We start from the raw sequence: 14,330 nt of genomic DNA, 5'->3' as shown, positions 1-14,330 counted from the left end.
ATTCCTGCAGTCAGCATGCCAATTGCACCCTCCCTCAAAACTTGAGACATCTATGGCATTGGGTTGTGTGACAAAACTGCACATTTTAGAGTGGCCTTTTATTTTCCCCAGCACAAGGTGCACCTGTGTAAGGATCATGCTGTCTAATCAGCTTCCTGATTTGCCACACCTGTCAGGTGGATGGATTATCTTGGAAAAGGAGAAATGCTCACTAACATGGATGTAAACACATTTGTGCACAACATTTGAGAGAAATAAACTTGGAAAATGTCTGGGATCTTTTATTTAAGCACATGAAACCAACACTTTACATGATGCGTTAATATTTATGTTCAGTATAGTTTAAATTATATTACAGAAAAAGTCAGCATGCAAGACTAGTTTAGAGTTACACAATGTTTATCTTGAAACCAAATCAATTGCCGACATATGTACGGTTCACTTCAAAGTCGAAGCCGTTCTGTGTGCGTAATTCAGTGGTTCCGAAATCCTCCAGTTGCGCGGAACCGCTGGCCAGATCCAGATGTGCCTGTTTTCTTTAAATACAGTTTACGAGACCGAGGCACCTTGGCACGGCGAGAACCAATCACAAACGCCGGGGGCGGGTCGTCTTTGGAATGTTGTGGATGTTTAAAATGGACAACTTGTCGCAGATACCACAATACCGGTATCGAATAATAACCTGTGCATTCATGTGGAGGTGATTTGCAAATGCTTGGTCGAGGAGTGAAAAGGAAATCGCCTGAGCGGGGAATTGTGCTTTGTTTCCCCCCGGTGAGGGTGAGTTCTCGGTCCGGAGAAAGCAGGCGGATTGCACTGGCGATGTAGCCCGGAGACTATTGCTGGGCGCTCTTATTTCTGTATAGCTGTTCAACAGCCTATATCAATGACTGCATATTGCACTCCGGAAGTAATCTACAGGATTATCTTCAATCACATAATATAGACAAGTGTTTATAGACGGAGAAGTGATCCTGCATGTGACATCGTGCACAGTGTCCAAGGGCATTGTGCCTCTTCAGCGTTCATATTTAATATGAAGGGAACGAGCTTAGCTTAACCTATGGAGTCTGCATGCTCGGCCATGTCCCTACTGTCACTGTTCACATATTCTACGAGTAGCCTATGGCAGCGCATTTGAATGCTTGGTCTATTTGTCGCCACCACTCAATTGTTTATTTCCCCTATGCATTGTTTCCATACCTTCTGCCGAATTGCTCCAACGGCCTCGACACACTCATGCTCAGATGAAGGGAGTGACAGACACTTGTCGTGACAAAGGGATAGGCTGCAGTCTATTCCTATAGGCTAGCATATAGTGGCAAGTTGAATATTGAGTGAGAGTGAATGATCTGAAATACTGTGTTCATTTCCTTGGTGCACAGAAAGCGTGTGGTTTAATGTGGCTCCAGGTAGTGCGAACATCAAAATTACGCCACTTGTGGAGAGGGAGAAAACTGTAGCCTTGTGAGCACAGACAGGGGCGGGGGGAATCGCCGCTGTGAGATTCTTTTTATGGACGCGCCCTGAGTGATTTGCGCGTGTCAGTCGTGTGTACTCAATCATGTTGTAGAGCTCGTAAATCGAGAGGACCGCCAGTGCGAAGTGCCTCAACCCGGGCATTAAACCCTCGTACCGCTAAAAAGGACGCTCAACTTGCACGCAAACAAGACGTGCGCTGTAGCTAGAGGAGCGTCAAGAGAACAGAGGCAAGCAATGACAGATTTTGTTGACAAATTGCTGACAACTCGGTGACTATTGCCGACAAGGACTAAATACTTTCTTTCAAAAGTGGATAACACAGTCTACCTGTCATTTCCGTATAACCACAATAAAGGACCACAATAAGTACAGGTAACAACACCTTCACCTAGGCTACTATTCTACTGTCTGCTTGTTTTTTTTAGAATTAATAATTATGTAGAAAATTATAAAGGTAGACTTTTCTCTGCTTCAGAAATGATCTAATATGGGTGTAATTTTCTTGATGCAATAGGATGATGGCATTCGTAAATGACATTTCAAATCTATTAACATAACATTATGCATGACCGTGTGTTTGTCTTGGATATGCCCTTGACACATTTTGAGTTGTGATGATGGATGGCCCTGTTTTTTTCAAGTGTGGATGCTGAGAGATGCCTTTCTTGCACACTCCAATTGGGATACTGACTGAGCTATGGAGCTCAGCATCCCCAATGTCAAGAGAGGTGTCAGAACCAATTCATTTGGGAAGTATTAGGGTGGGAAATGAAATGGTGACATCCCATGACAATAACTCATTTATGGTATTGACTGATGAAGCGCAGCCAAGGACAGGGCCAAACTGACGCCCCAGAAATCATTTGAAACCGAAACACAAAACCTGTGGAATGATTTCACATTCACTGCTACTAAACAGTATTAGCTTTTAAAGCAAGCTGAGGGATGGGCCTGGAGTAATGTAACAACTCTCAAATTCATAGACAGAGCAATGGATGCAAGGATTGACCATCCATGATAACAAAATTAGTTTTAACCATGTTTTGAGGCTATACAGTGTTTTACATTTACATTGTTTACAAAACATTGGACTAAAACAAGCTTTTATTTGGCGTTTATCGGGGTATGACAGTTGAACTAAGCTGATGAGACATAAGTTATATTCTTCCAGAATCAATGAGTATACACTGAGTATACGTAACATCTTTCCATGACACAGCCTTACCAGGCGAATCAAATCAAACTTTATTTGACACATGTGCCGAATACAACAAGTGTTGACCTTACCGTGATATGCTTATGATCCCTTATTGATGTCACTTGTTAAATCCACTTCAATCAGTGTATATGACGGTGAGAAGGCAGTTAAGAAGGACATGGTTTTTGTATGTGTGCCATGCAGAGGGTGAGTGGGCAAGACAAAATGTTAAAGTGCCTTTGAACGGGCTGTGGTAGTAGGCGTCAGGCGCTCCGGTTTGTGTCAAGAACTGCAACGCTGCTGTGTTTTTCATGCTCAACAGTTTCCCGTGTGTATCAAGGGGGGGGGGGGGGCAACTTAATATTAGGAAGGTGTACCTAATGTTTGCTATACTCAGTGTAAATCATTCATTTGTAAGTCTCAAAATGAATGTAGCAGCTAAGGATTCTAGCTTCCCTTTCAGGATACTAGATTCGAGTTATTATTTGATCCATATTTGGAGAACGTACCAAATATGGATCAAAGTAAAGGTAAAGGTGTTGAAAGAATCATCATGCAGTCTGACTGCATGACTCCCCTTGAGTGTCATACAATGGTATCTAGTGATGTGGATAGGTGATTCAAAGTGTCCCGGTCCCTGCTGCTCTGACAAGGATGGCGGACTCATTTCATTATGCCACACTTAATATATTACCTCATTTTGTATAGGGAAGGACGGGGTACGAGTTGGCTACTTCTAGAATGGGTATCATAACGGCGGAGCAATGTTTGAGTTATAGGATTGCTGGGCACTGCCATAACGAATCAGGGCACCCCCATAAAACACTGGCACCGCATAGTCATAAAAAATATTATCTTTCCTTGGACTGATCATCATGTAGTCGTGAAATTGTCCTTTTTAGAACGGATCCAAGATCACATTTTACTTTCATCCCTTGTAGTCAAGTTTAGGATATTTCACTATAATCTGATCCCAGATCTGGATACAGAGGGCATCTTCTGCTTCGAGCCCCATGCAGATAGCACGATAAGTTGTGTTCCATATCCTACATGCTCTGCTGTGTGAGCAGCACTAGTTGATGTTGAGCTAGCAGCCCTAATTGTTCCAACCCATCTTGTATGTTTACTTAATTAGCCCTTGTGGCGTCGGAGTGAGAGCAGCATATTGTTGAGACATAATTACAACCCGGCTTGATTAATTATCGTTAAGGCGGTGGGAGGCTAGGCACGGGTTGTTCAGGCTAGAGGTAAACATCTTATTAACCGTGTCAGTCTCTCGCAGACTTGCACCACGCAGAGCAACAAGGTTTTATTAGGTAGAAAAGCACAACTATCAAGAAAATGTCCTCATAAAAATGCCAGGGCTTGATTAGGGTTATGGTGATTACGGTCCTTAGGTAATCCCCACTGAATTGAAAAATTCCACGCTACTAGCTCACTGTAGATAGAAAGAAAGCAATTTTTTACGGCCATGGTCATGGATAGAAAATGTGTGTGTGTACTACCTCCATTGTAACAGGCAGAAACTTGGGCTGAAAACAAGGCAAAGAGAAAGAAAACATGACATTTCAAGTCAACTAGAGGCCCATGGTGCCCTGGGCTTTGGTAGGACGTAAGATTGCGCCGGAGCAGAAGGCAGACGTTTTACGTGCCCCCAACCGATTGTGTTTTTTTTGTTCGTTTATCTGCGTTGTTTGTAACTTATTTTTTTACTAATTTTGTACATAATGTTGCCGCTACCATCTCTTATGACCGAAAATAACTTCTAGACATCAGGACTGCGATTACTCACCACGGACTGGCAGAATCCTTTTTCTTCTTTCACGACTCTGACGAGCCCGAGGCGGAGGATATACGGCTCCCTCGGGAACAGGCCCCAACCCCCGTGATCTGCGTGAAGAGGAGGCAGAGAAAGAGAGGCCGGAAAGCGGGCTTCCTTCTGAGAATTCGGGGGCGATCGAACGAACCCCCACTTCCCTCAATTCTGCTAGCAAACATGCAATCTTTGGACAATAAAATCCACGAGTTACGGGGAAGATTAAACTACCAAAGGGACATTAAAAACAGTAACATCTTATGCTTCACAGAATCGTGGCTGAACAACGACAATATCAACATACAAACTGGCTGGTTATACGATTTACCGGCAGGATAGAACAGCAGCGTCGGGTAAGATAAGGACCATCGGACTATGTATTTTTGTAAATAACAGCTGGTGCACTATATCTAAGGAAGTCTCAAGCTATTGCTCGCCTGAGGTTGAGTATATCATGATAAGCAGTAGACCACACTACCTACCGAGAGAGTTCTCATCTGTATTCTTCGTAGCTGTTTACATACCACCTCAGTCAGAGGTTGGCACTAAGATAGCATTGAATGAGCTGTATTCCGCCATAAGCAAACAAGAAAACGCTCACCCAGAGGTGGCGCTCCTAGTAGCTGGGGACTTTAATGCAGGGAAACTGAAATCAGTTTTACCAAATTTCTATCAGCATGTTAAATGTGCAACCAGAGGGAAAATAACTCTGGACCACCTATACTCCACACACAGAGACGCGTACAAAGCTCTCCCTTGCCCTCCATTTGGGCTATCTGAACATAATTCCATCCTCCTGATTCCTGCTTACAAGCAAAAATTAAAGCAGGAAGCACCAGTGACTAGATCAATAAAAAAGTGGTCAGTTGACACAGATGCTATGTTCTGGGATTTCTCCAATGGCATGGAGGAGTACACCTTATCTGTCATTGGCTTCATCAATAAGTGCATCGACGACGTCGTCCCCACAGTGACCGTACATACATACCCCAACCAGAAGCCATGGATTACAGGCAGCATCCACACTGAGCTAAAGGCTAGAGCTACCACTTTCAAGGAGCGGGACTCTAACCCGGAATTTTATAAGAAATCTTGCTATACCCTCCGACGAACCATCAAACAGGCAAAGCGTCAATACAGGACTAAGATCGAGTCGTACTACACCGGCTTTGAAGCTCGTCGGATGTGGCATGGCTTGCAGACCATTACAGACTACAAAGGGAAGTACAGCCGAGAGCTGCCCAGTGACACAAGCCTACCAGACGAGCTAAACTACTTCTATGCTCGTTTTGAGGCAAATAACACTGAAACATGCATGAGAGCACCAGCTGTATGGGAGACTGTGCGGTCATGCTCTCCGCAGCCGATGTGAGTAAGACCTTTAAACAGGTCAACATTCACAAGGCCGCAGTGCCAGACGGATTACCAGGACGTGTCAGGATTTGATTTGATTGTTCCTGTATTCTCTTTTTCACGAAAGCACTTTCTAAGATGACCGCAGACTGATATGACAGCAGACAAACCTCACCACAGCCTCAGTCATTCCTGGTCAGGTTTTCCCCAACAAACAGATACGTCCCCACAAACACACACGTCCCCACAAACACACATTGCATGGCCGAATAAGGCTAGGACTAAGAAGCCCTTAGAATTGCCGCTATGGCTCTCCAGCCTTTAATGACAGAGACCAGTGTTTAATTTGAGTCTTGTGTCGCCTTTCACCTCACCGCAAAATGTGTTTTTCTTCAGGAACAGTTCATTTCTCTGGACTAACATGTGTATCCAGCTTTAGTACAGTAAACAAACGTACATGTGTGTGTGTGTGTGTGTGTGTGTGTGTGTGTGTGTGTGTGCGCAGGAAGACACACATGCACACACACAAAAACAGCCTACTAACTGAACACGTTGGCAGAAAGGCAAACAAGTAGGAGTTCAGGATTTGAGTCTCTGTGTAACTTTATCAAGGAGATTTTTAACCCTTATTTTACTGGGTTGACTGAGAACACATTCTCATTTAGACACTGACTGCCAACTTTCTTTCGTTATTATTTTAAAAACACACGCTGCTGATCTTGGTGTCAGTTTACGGTCTGCTTTATATACCTACGCAAATCATCTCTGACATAATAGTATTGCCTCGCCATGCACAGAGGAAATGACTACTCCCTTCAGAGTTCAACGCAAGCTCATTTCAGTTTCTATCAATGCCTTCATATACTTTCCCTACCCTGCTACCATCCTGTATTATTGCATCTGAGTTGTAGTTGACAGTTGCTGTAAACACGATCCAATCTACTGATGATTCAATTCAATTGCGTTTCCTTCGATAGTTGCAGAGACACTCTAGTTGGTCTTGTGGGAACAGCAGGCAACGTTGAGGCAAGGCGGGCAGTCCTCGAGGAGAAGGGATGGATGGATGGAGGGATGAGCTTTGAGCAGGCCGCTAGTCCAGCTGTCACACTCACTGACTGAAGCATGTGAACTAACAACAAACCCAGAGACAGACTAGGATGCTGTGTGGGCAGAGACGTTAGGATGGACAAGAAAAAGACGGTAACTGTAATCCGTTACCAGCTAAAATATTGTAATCCGATTACAGATACTTTTGAAAAAGTAGATGATTACTTTGAGGATTACTTTTAAATTCAGAATGACATTCAAATCAGCATTGAAAAAAGGCGCAAGTTTAAGTTTGTTCCACCTGAGCGTATGACTGTTGTCGGCATCCAAAGATGATCAAACTTGAATAAAGGCTTGGATGTAAGGATGACAGTAGTGGTGCAGTCTACGGTGATACGGATATCACTTATTATTGTTATCTACATAGCGCATTGATGTGAATCACAGTGCTGCTCTCTCCTGTAGCTATTTGCACCTTACGGGTTGTGGATGGCTGTTCACAAATCTAAATGTGTATTTGAACCCAATAATGATAGAATCATTGTTTCTGAAACCAGTGAACAATGAAAAATGGGCTGTTGCAACACAAAAGTGGGGCTAATTCATGCCAATACATTGTTCTTATCCATAGGCCTGATGGACACATGTTCAAAGGGGCAATATTTTGATTGCCCCTTTAAGTCTATTTGTAGTTGCCACATACATTTTTTGACTTATAAATTATAACTTATAAATGCCTCATGAGCTTAGTTCAACTGTCACAATCCATGAGAACCCAACATATAACCTTGTTTTTCTCCAATGTTTGTAAACATTGCAAATGTAAACACACACTGTATAGCCTCATAACATGGTTAAAATAATAATTTTGATATCATGGATGGTCAGTCCTTGTATCCATAGCTCTGTCTATTTAATCTGAGAGTTGTTATATTTCTCCAGGACCATCCCTCAGCTTCTTACCAAAACAGAGGCGGGGCGGCCGTTTTGTTATTGTTTCACCTGTGGATTTGCCCTTTAAACAGCTGCATTATTATCAAGATATTAAAGTGTCACCAACAAAACGTTTAACCATAGGCCTATAGCAAATGCAGCATATTGCATTCATTTTTCACATGTAAATAGCACTTTTCAGTAGTGCTCAAAGCATGCCATTCCATGAGAGCAGCATTTATTTTTCAACTCAAATCAATGAGCCCAATCAGTCCTCCATGACAACAAAATCATAAACAACAGAGTAGGGCTGGCTAATAAGTCCTTCGTTTTGGGGTCATGCTCAGATAAAACAATTTTGGCTAATCTATACTTCCATATTTCCAAGTCTTATAAAGGTGCCACTACATCCCAGGCTGTGTCACAGCCGGCCGTGACCGGGAGCCCAATCGGGCGATGCACTATTGGCTAATTCATGCCAATACATTTTTTTTTATCCATAGTCCTAATGGACACTTTCAAACTTGCACACTTTTGATAGACTTAAACAAAATCATAAACAACAGCATAGGGCTGGCTAATAAATTCTTAGTTTTGGGGTTATGCTCAGGTAAAACAATTTGGCTAATCTATTCTCCCATATTTCCAAGTCCTATTCTTGAAGATCAAGGGGTATAACATTTATTGGAATGACTGGAATTCTGATAGACTTTGGTTTTTAATGTAAATATCTAATTTAATCGTAGTATTATATGTACAGTAGTAGAAAGCGATGGGTCAGAAGAAGCCTACATAACCAACCCATAAAGTAAAATGTAACATCCATATGGCCAGCTATGTAAACTTTTTAACATTGATTTATCCTGCAATAGATGTGTTTCAATTGGTAACATACATTTTTGTCTTCTTCTAATGCCTCTTAAGGGGAATGTAATCTAAAAGTAACTGAATGTAATCAGATGACGTTACTGAGTTTGGGTAATCCAATAGTTACATTACTGATTACAATTTTGGACAGGTAACTAAGGGATTACATTTAGAAAGTAACCTACCCAACCCTGGTCCCATGTCATTTCAAGCCATGACACCCACCATCTCAGATTGTTCTGTAATCGTTTCTGTAGTTAGAAACAGATCAGATTAGCATTCCCGCAACATTATTTTGTTGAAAGACGATTTGAACTCTAAGAAATTAAGCTAATTGATTGCACCCAAATTGGCCATTTAAATTTATAGGATTCATATAATATTCAATAAATATAGTACCGATTTGCACAAAAAAAACCTTTTTAACAATGATTAAGAAGAATCCACAAGTCAGTTAATAACAAAATCTTATTTACAATGATGACCTACCCCGGCCAAACCCAGAGCCAATTCTGCACCGCCCTATCACAGCCGGATGTGATGCAGCCTGGATTTGAACCAGGGACTGAAGTAACGGCACTTGCAGTGAGATGCAGTGCCTTAGACCACTGCACCACTTGGGAGCCCAATGAATGGTCAAATGAATGAATGGTCAAACACCACCCACAGACCCCCAGTATACAGTTTCAGTTCTCTGTGTTTGACATTTTATCCAGAGTGACTTACAGTTAGTGCATTAATCTTAAGATAAGTACATTTTAACTCAATGAAGTAGCTATCAGCAAGTCAGAACTAGTAAGGGGGGCGGGGGGGTCAGGGTCAGAAGTGAGGGTGCTGTGGGTTTATTTACGATACTCTTTGAAGAGGTAGAGTTTCAGATGTTTTTGGAAGATGGGCAGGGACTCTGCTGTCCTAGCTTCAGGGGGAAGCTGGTTCCACCATTGAGTTGCCAGGACAGACATGAGCTTGGACTGGGCTGAGTGGGAGCTGCCCTCCTGTAGGATGGGGGAGGGCCAAGAGACCAGAGGTGGCAGAACGAAGTGCTTGGGATGGGGTGTATGTAGGGTTTGAGCATAGCAAGCATTTGACAAGTTGTATGAAGCTGCAACTTCGAGTATTGTTTATTCATACCATGTAATTTATTCTCAGTGAATTTGTGATGTTTTTTTCCCCTGTTCAGAGAAATTAGCCATTGAAGTCGCTTGCATTTTCCCCATAAATTAAGTGAAATGGCCAGGTTTTGCCCACTAGACGCCACTGTTCTTGCTACTGCCCCTTTATCAATTTTGCTGGTCTCTTTTGTTCATCAAATGTATGACAACATTTTCGTTGCAGCTTTGGGTAGAAAACCAAAAGCTTTTGCTCATAATGAAAAGAAATGCTGTGCTCATCCTCACATTTCAACCCATTCAACCATGAAAGCAATTCAGTTTGCCCTTCTCTTAGCAACCTAATTCTTCAACCCAAGAGGGCTATCCCTATGGTGCAATTCTCATATGTTGCCCAAAAATGTGATGGAGAAATGGGCTAGTGACTAAAATGTTGGGACAACCCTAATAAAATAATACAATTATAAACCGTTGTATGGTAGTCTGTTTGTCAATACAATTATTAGAAAACATCTGTTTGATTAGTGACATTTACCATTAAACCCAACCCAATACCATTGCAAAATACTATACAGTGTGTGTTTGTGACTTTTACCATTGAAAACCCCTTAGAGACCATAACATTGAAACCATTAGAACTGCTGTAGCCTAATAGTTTGCTTGTTCACGAAACACACACACGGGTGGCTTCCTGGACACAGATTAAGTCTAAGAGAAGGAAAAATGGAATTGCTTTCATGGAGGACTGGCTTGAGTTGTGAGGACCAGAATGTATTTTCATCATGCACAAAGGCTATTGGTTTTCTACCCAAAGTTGCAAAGAAAATGTTGTCATACATTTGATAAACAAAAGATACGAGTAAACTGGATTAAAGGGCAGTAGCAGGAACAGCAGCATCTAGTGGGTAAAACCTGGTACTTTCATTTAATTGACTTGGAAAATGTCCCGTTGACTTCAATCGCAAATCTCTCTGAACAGGGGGTAAAAAAATACAAATCACCAAATTCACTGCGAACACATTACATAGTATGAATAAACAATACTCCCAAGTTTCCCGAGTAGCGCAGTTGTCTGAGGCACTACATTGCAGTGCTGAGGTGCCACTACATCCCAGGCTGTGTCACAACCGGCCGGTGCACAATTGGCCCAGTGCTGTCCGGGTTAGGGGAGGGTTTGGCCGGGGTGGGCTTTCCTTGGCTCATCACGCTTTAGTGATTCCTTGTGGCGGGCTGGGCGCCTGCAAGCTGACTTCGGTCATCAGTCGAACGGTGTTTCCTCCAACACATTGGTAAGGCTAACTTTCGTGTTAAGCAAACAGTGTGTTAAGAAGCCGTTTTGGAGGACGCAGCGATGAGACAAGGTCGTAACTGCCAATTGGATATCACAAAATTGGGGAGAAAATGTTGTCAAATGACAATAAAGTACTCCAAGGTACAGCTTGGGTTTTGTGGAGTCTGTGAGTGGCGTTTGGATTCCTCGCATTTGAATCATTGTTAAGAAGAGATTTTTGTGCAAATCGGATGTTGGGTACTATATTTATTGAATATTATATGAATCCTATAAATGTATGGACAATTTGGGTGCAATCAATTAGCTTAATTTCTCAGAGATCAAATTATATTTAAACAAAATAATGTTGCAGAAAGGCCTATCTTTTCCATTTCTAACTACAGAAATTTCAGAACAATCTGAGATGGTGGGTTTCAACTCTCTTTCTTGTGTGTTGGCCTTAACACAATGCATCGCAGTATCTACATCACGCATCTCAAAAGTCCTTCTTACTTGAATCCATTACCTACCTTAAAAGGCAAGTCACTGTCATCTCAAGGCTGTATTCCCTAGAGTTACTGTACTCTTTTCAAGTCTCATGTCTTCTAGTGAGACAAATTACTGAAGAATTTCCTTGGCTGCTTTTTCTGTATTGGGTTTTTAGACAGCTTCCACACATTCTTTCACCCCATATCTCAAGGCTAAGCTGGAATACTTCACAGATTCCTTCTTGATCTGATCTTGTGTCTGACATCAACGTATCGGTGGTGGAACTAGAAACGATTCCAAACCCTTGTCTACCGTATGCGTCAAAGCTTCCCAATCCTGTCAGACCAGTGATCAACCATACAAAAGATGGAAGGAAGAATGGGAAGGATGCAGTCTAAGATCTTCCAACAAGAACCCTAAAGGTTCACCTCTGTCTGAACCCTGTACTTTCCCTTAGGCTCCGCAAGGCTCCTCAACAGACACTGTGGTCTGTCTTATTGCTAGGCCCCACCATACTGATCCATTCATCGTTGATGTGTGACAGTGGAGCCACATACAGTGCCTTCAGAAGGTATTCCCCTTTACTTTTTCCACATTTTATTGTGCTACAGCCTGCATTTAAAATGGACACAATACCCCATAATGTCAAAGTGGAATTCTAGTTTTTACATTTTTAAATTACAAATTCATTAAAAATGAAAAGCTGAAATGTCTTGAGTCAAGTATTCAACCACTTTATTATGGCAAGCCTACATAAGTTCAGGAGTGAAAATGTGCTTAACAAATCACATAATAAGTTGTATGGATTCTGTGTTCAATAACATTATTTTATAATGACTACCCCATCTCTGTACCCCACACATACAATTATCTGTAAGGTCCCTCAATCAAGTAAGGAATTTTAAGCACAGATTCAACCACAAAGACCAGTGAGTTTTCCAATGTCCAGCAACGAAGGGCACCGATTAGTAGATGTGTAAAAAGGAGAAGAAAAAAAACTGATGCTGAATATGTATTAATTAGGCTTTGGATGGTGTATCATTACACCCAGTCACTACAAAGATACAGGCGTCCTTCCTAACTCAGTTGCCGGAGAGGAAGAAAACCGCTTCGGGATTTTACCATCACCAATGGTGATTTCAAAACAGTTACAGAGTTTAATGGCTGTGATAGAAAACTGAGGATGGATCAACAACATTGTAGTTACTCCACAATACTAACCTAATTGACAGAGTGAACAGGAAGCTTGTGCAGAATAAAAAATATTCCGAAACATACATCCTGTTTGCAACAAGGCACTTAAGTAATACGGCAAAAAATGTGGCAAAGAAAGGAACCTTTTGTCCTGAATACAAAGAGTTATGTTTGGGGCAAATCCAGCACAACACGTCACTGAGTACCACGCTTCATATTTTCAAGCATCGTGGTGGCTGCATCATGTTATTGGTATGCTTGTCATCGGCAAGGACCAGGGAGTTGATTTGGATAAAAATAAATGGAATACAACTAAGCGCAGGCAAAATCGTATAGGAAAACCTGGTTTAGTCTGCTTTCCAACATACATTGGGAGACTAATTTGGCTTAAAATCTATGACAAGACTTAAATGGCTGTCTAGCAATGATCAACAACCAATTTGACAGAGCTTGAAGTATTTTTAAAAGAATAATGGGCAAATATTATACAATTCAGGTGTGCAAAGCTTTTAGAGACATACCCCAAAACACTCAAACCTGTAATCGCTGCCAAAGGTGTGTCTAACATGTATTGACTCGGGGTTAGTTATTTAATCAAGATATATTAGTGTTTCATTTTTCATAATAAATAAAAAAAAATGTTCCAATATTTCTTCCACTTTGACATGAGAGTATTTTTTTTGTAGATCGGTGGCAATTGTTTTATTACAAATCCATCATCTGATGCAGCACTCCATCACTCTTCTTCTTGGTCAAATAGCCCTTACACAGCCTGGAGGTGTGTTGAGTCATTGTCCTGTTGAAATACAAATGATAGTCCCACTAAGCACAAACCAGATGGGATGGCGTATCGCTGCAGAATGCTGTGGTAGCCACGCTGGTTAAGTGTGCCTTGAATTCTCAATAAATCACAGACAGTGTCACCAGCAAAGCACCCCCACTCCATCACACCTCCTCCATGCTTCACGGTGGGAACCACACATGCGGAAATCATCCGTTCACCTACTGTCTCACAAATACATGGCGGTTGGAACCAAAAATCTCAAATTTGGACTCATCAGACCAAAGGACAGATTTCCACTGATCTAATGTCCATTGCTTGTGTTTCTTGGCCCAAGCAAATCTCTTCTTATTATTGGTGTCCTTTAGTAGTGGTTTCTTTGCAGCAATTCGACCATGAAGGTCTGATTCACGCAGTCCCCTCTGAACAGTTGATGTTGAGATGTGTCTGTTATTTGAACTCTGTGAAGCATTTATTTTGGCTGCAATTTCTGAGGCTGGTAACTCTAATGAAGTTATCCTCTGCAGCAGAGTTAACTCTGGGTTTTCCATTCCTGTGGTGGTCCTCATGAGAGACAGTTTCATCATAGCGCTTGATGGTTTTTGCGACTGCACTGGAAGAAAATGTCAAAGTTCTTGAAATTTTCCGGATTGACTGACCTTCATGTTTTAAAGTAATGATGGACTGTCGTTTCTCTTTGCTTATTTGAGCTGTTCTTGCCATAATATGGACTTGGTCTTTTACCAAATAGGGCTATTTTCTGTATACCACCCCTACCTTGTCACAACACA

At 41.8% G+C, this 14,330-nt stretch overlaps 1 protein-coding gene across 4 annotated transcripts in view; it reads left to right on the top strand.

Moving 5' to 3' along the window:
- The first annotated feature begins 573 nt into the window (after positions 1 to 573).
- The window catches only part of LOC115175988 (exostosin-1c), a 96,375-nt gene continuing 82,618 nt past the window's right edge, over positions 574 to 14,330 (top strand). Inside the window, exon 1 of one of the 4 annotated variants that reach the window (XM_029735698.1) lies at positions 574 to 774. The gene's annotated coding sequence lies outside the window, so the exon portion shown is untranslated. Of the gene's footprint in view, positions 1,855 to 14,330 lie in introns of all 4 variants that reach the window. The other 3 variants (XM_029735697.1, XM_029735696.1, XM_029735699.1) reach the window with 3 other exon arrangements.

This window comes from Salmo trutta, chromosome 36 (genome assembly GCF_901001165.1).
Source record: "Salmo trutta chromosome 36, fSalTru1.1, whole genome shotgun sequence".
NCBI classification, from domain to species: domain Eukaryota; kingdom Metazoa; phylum Chordata; class Actinopteri; order Salmoniformes; family Salmonidae; genus Salmo; species Salmo trutta.
Note: the sequence above shows the minus strand (reverse complement) of the source record. Positions and strands in the feature narration are given on the sequence as shown.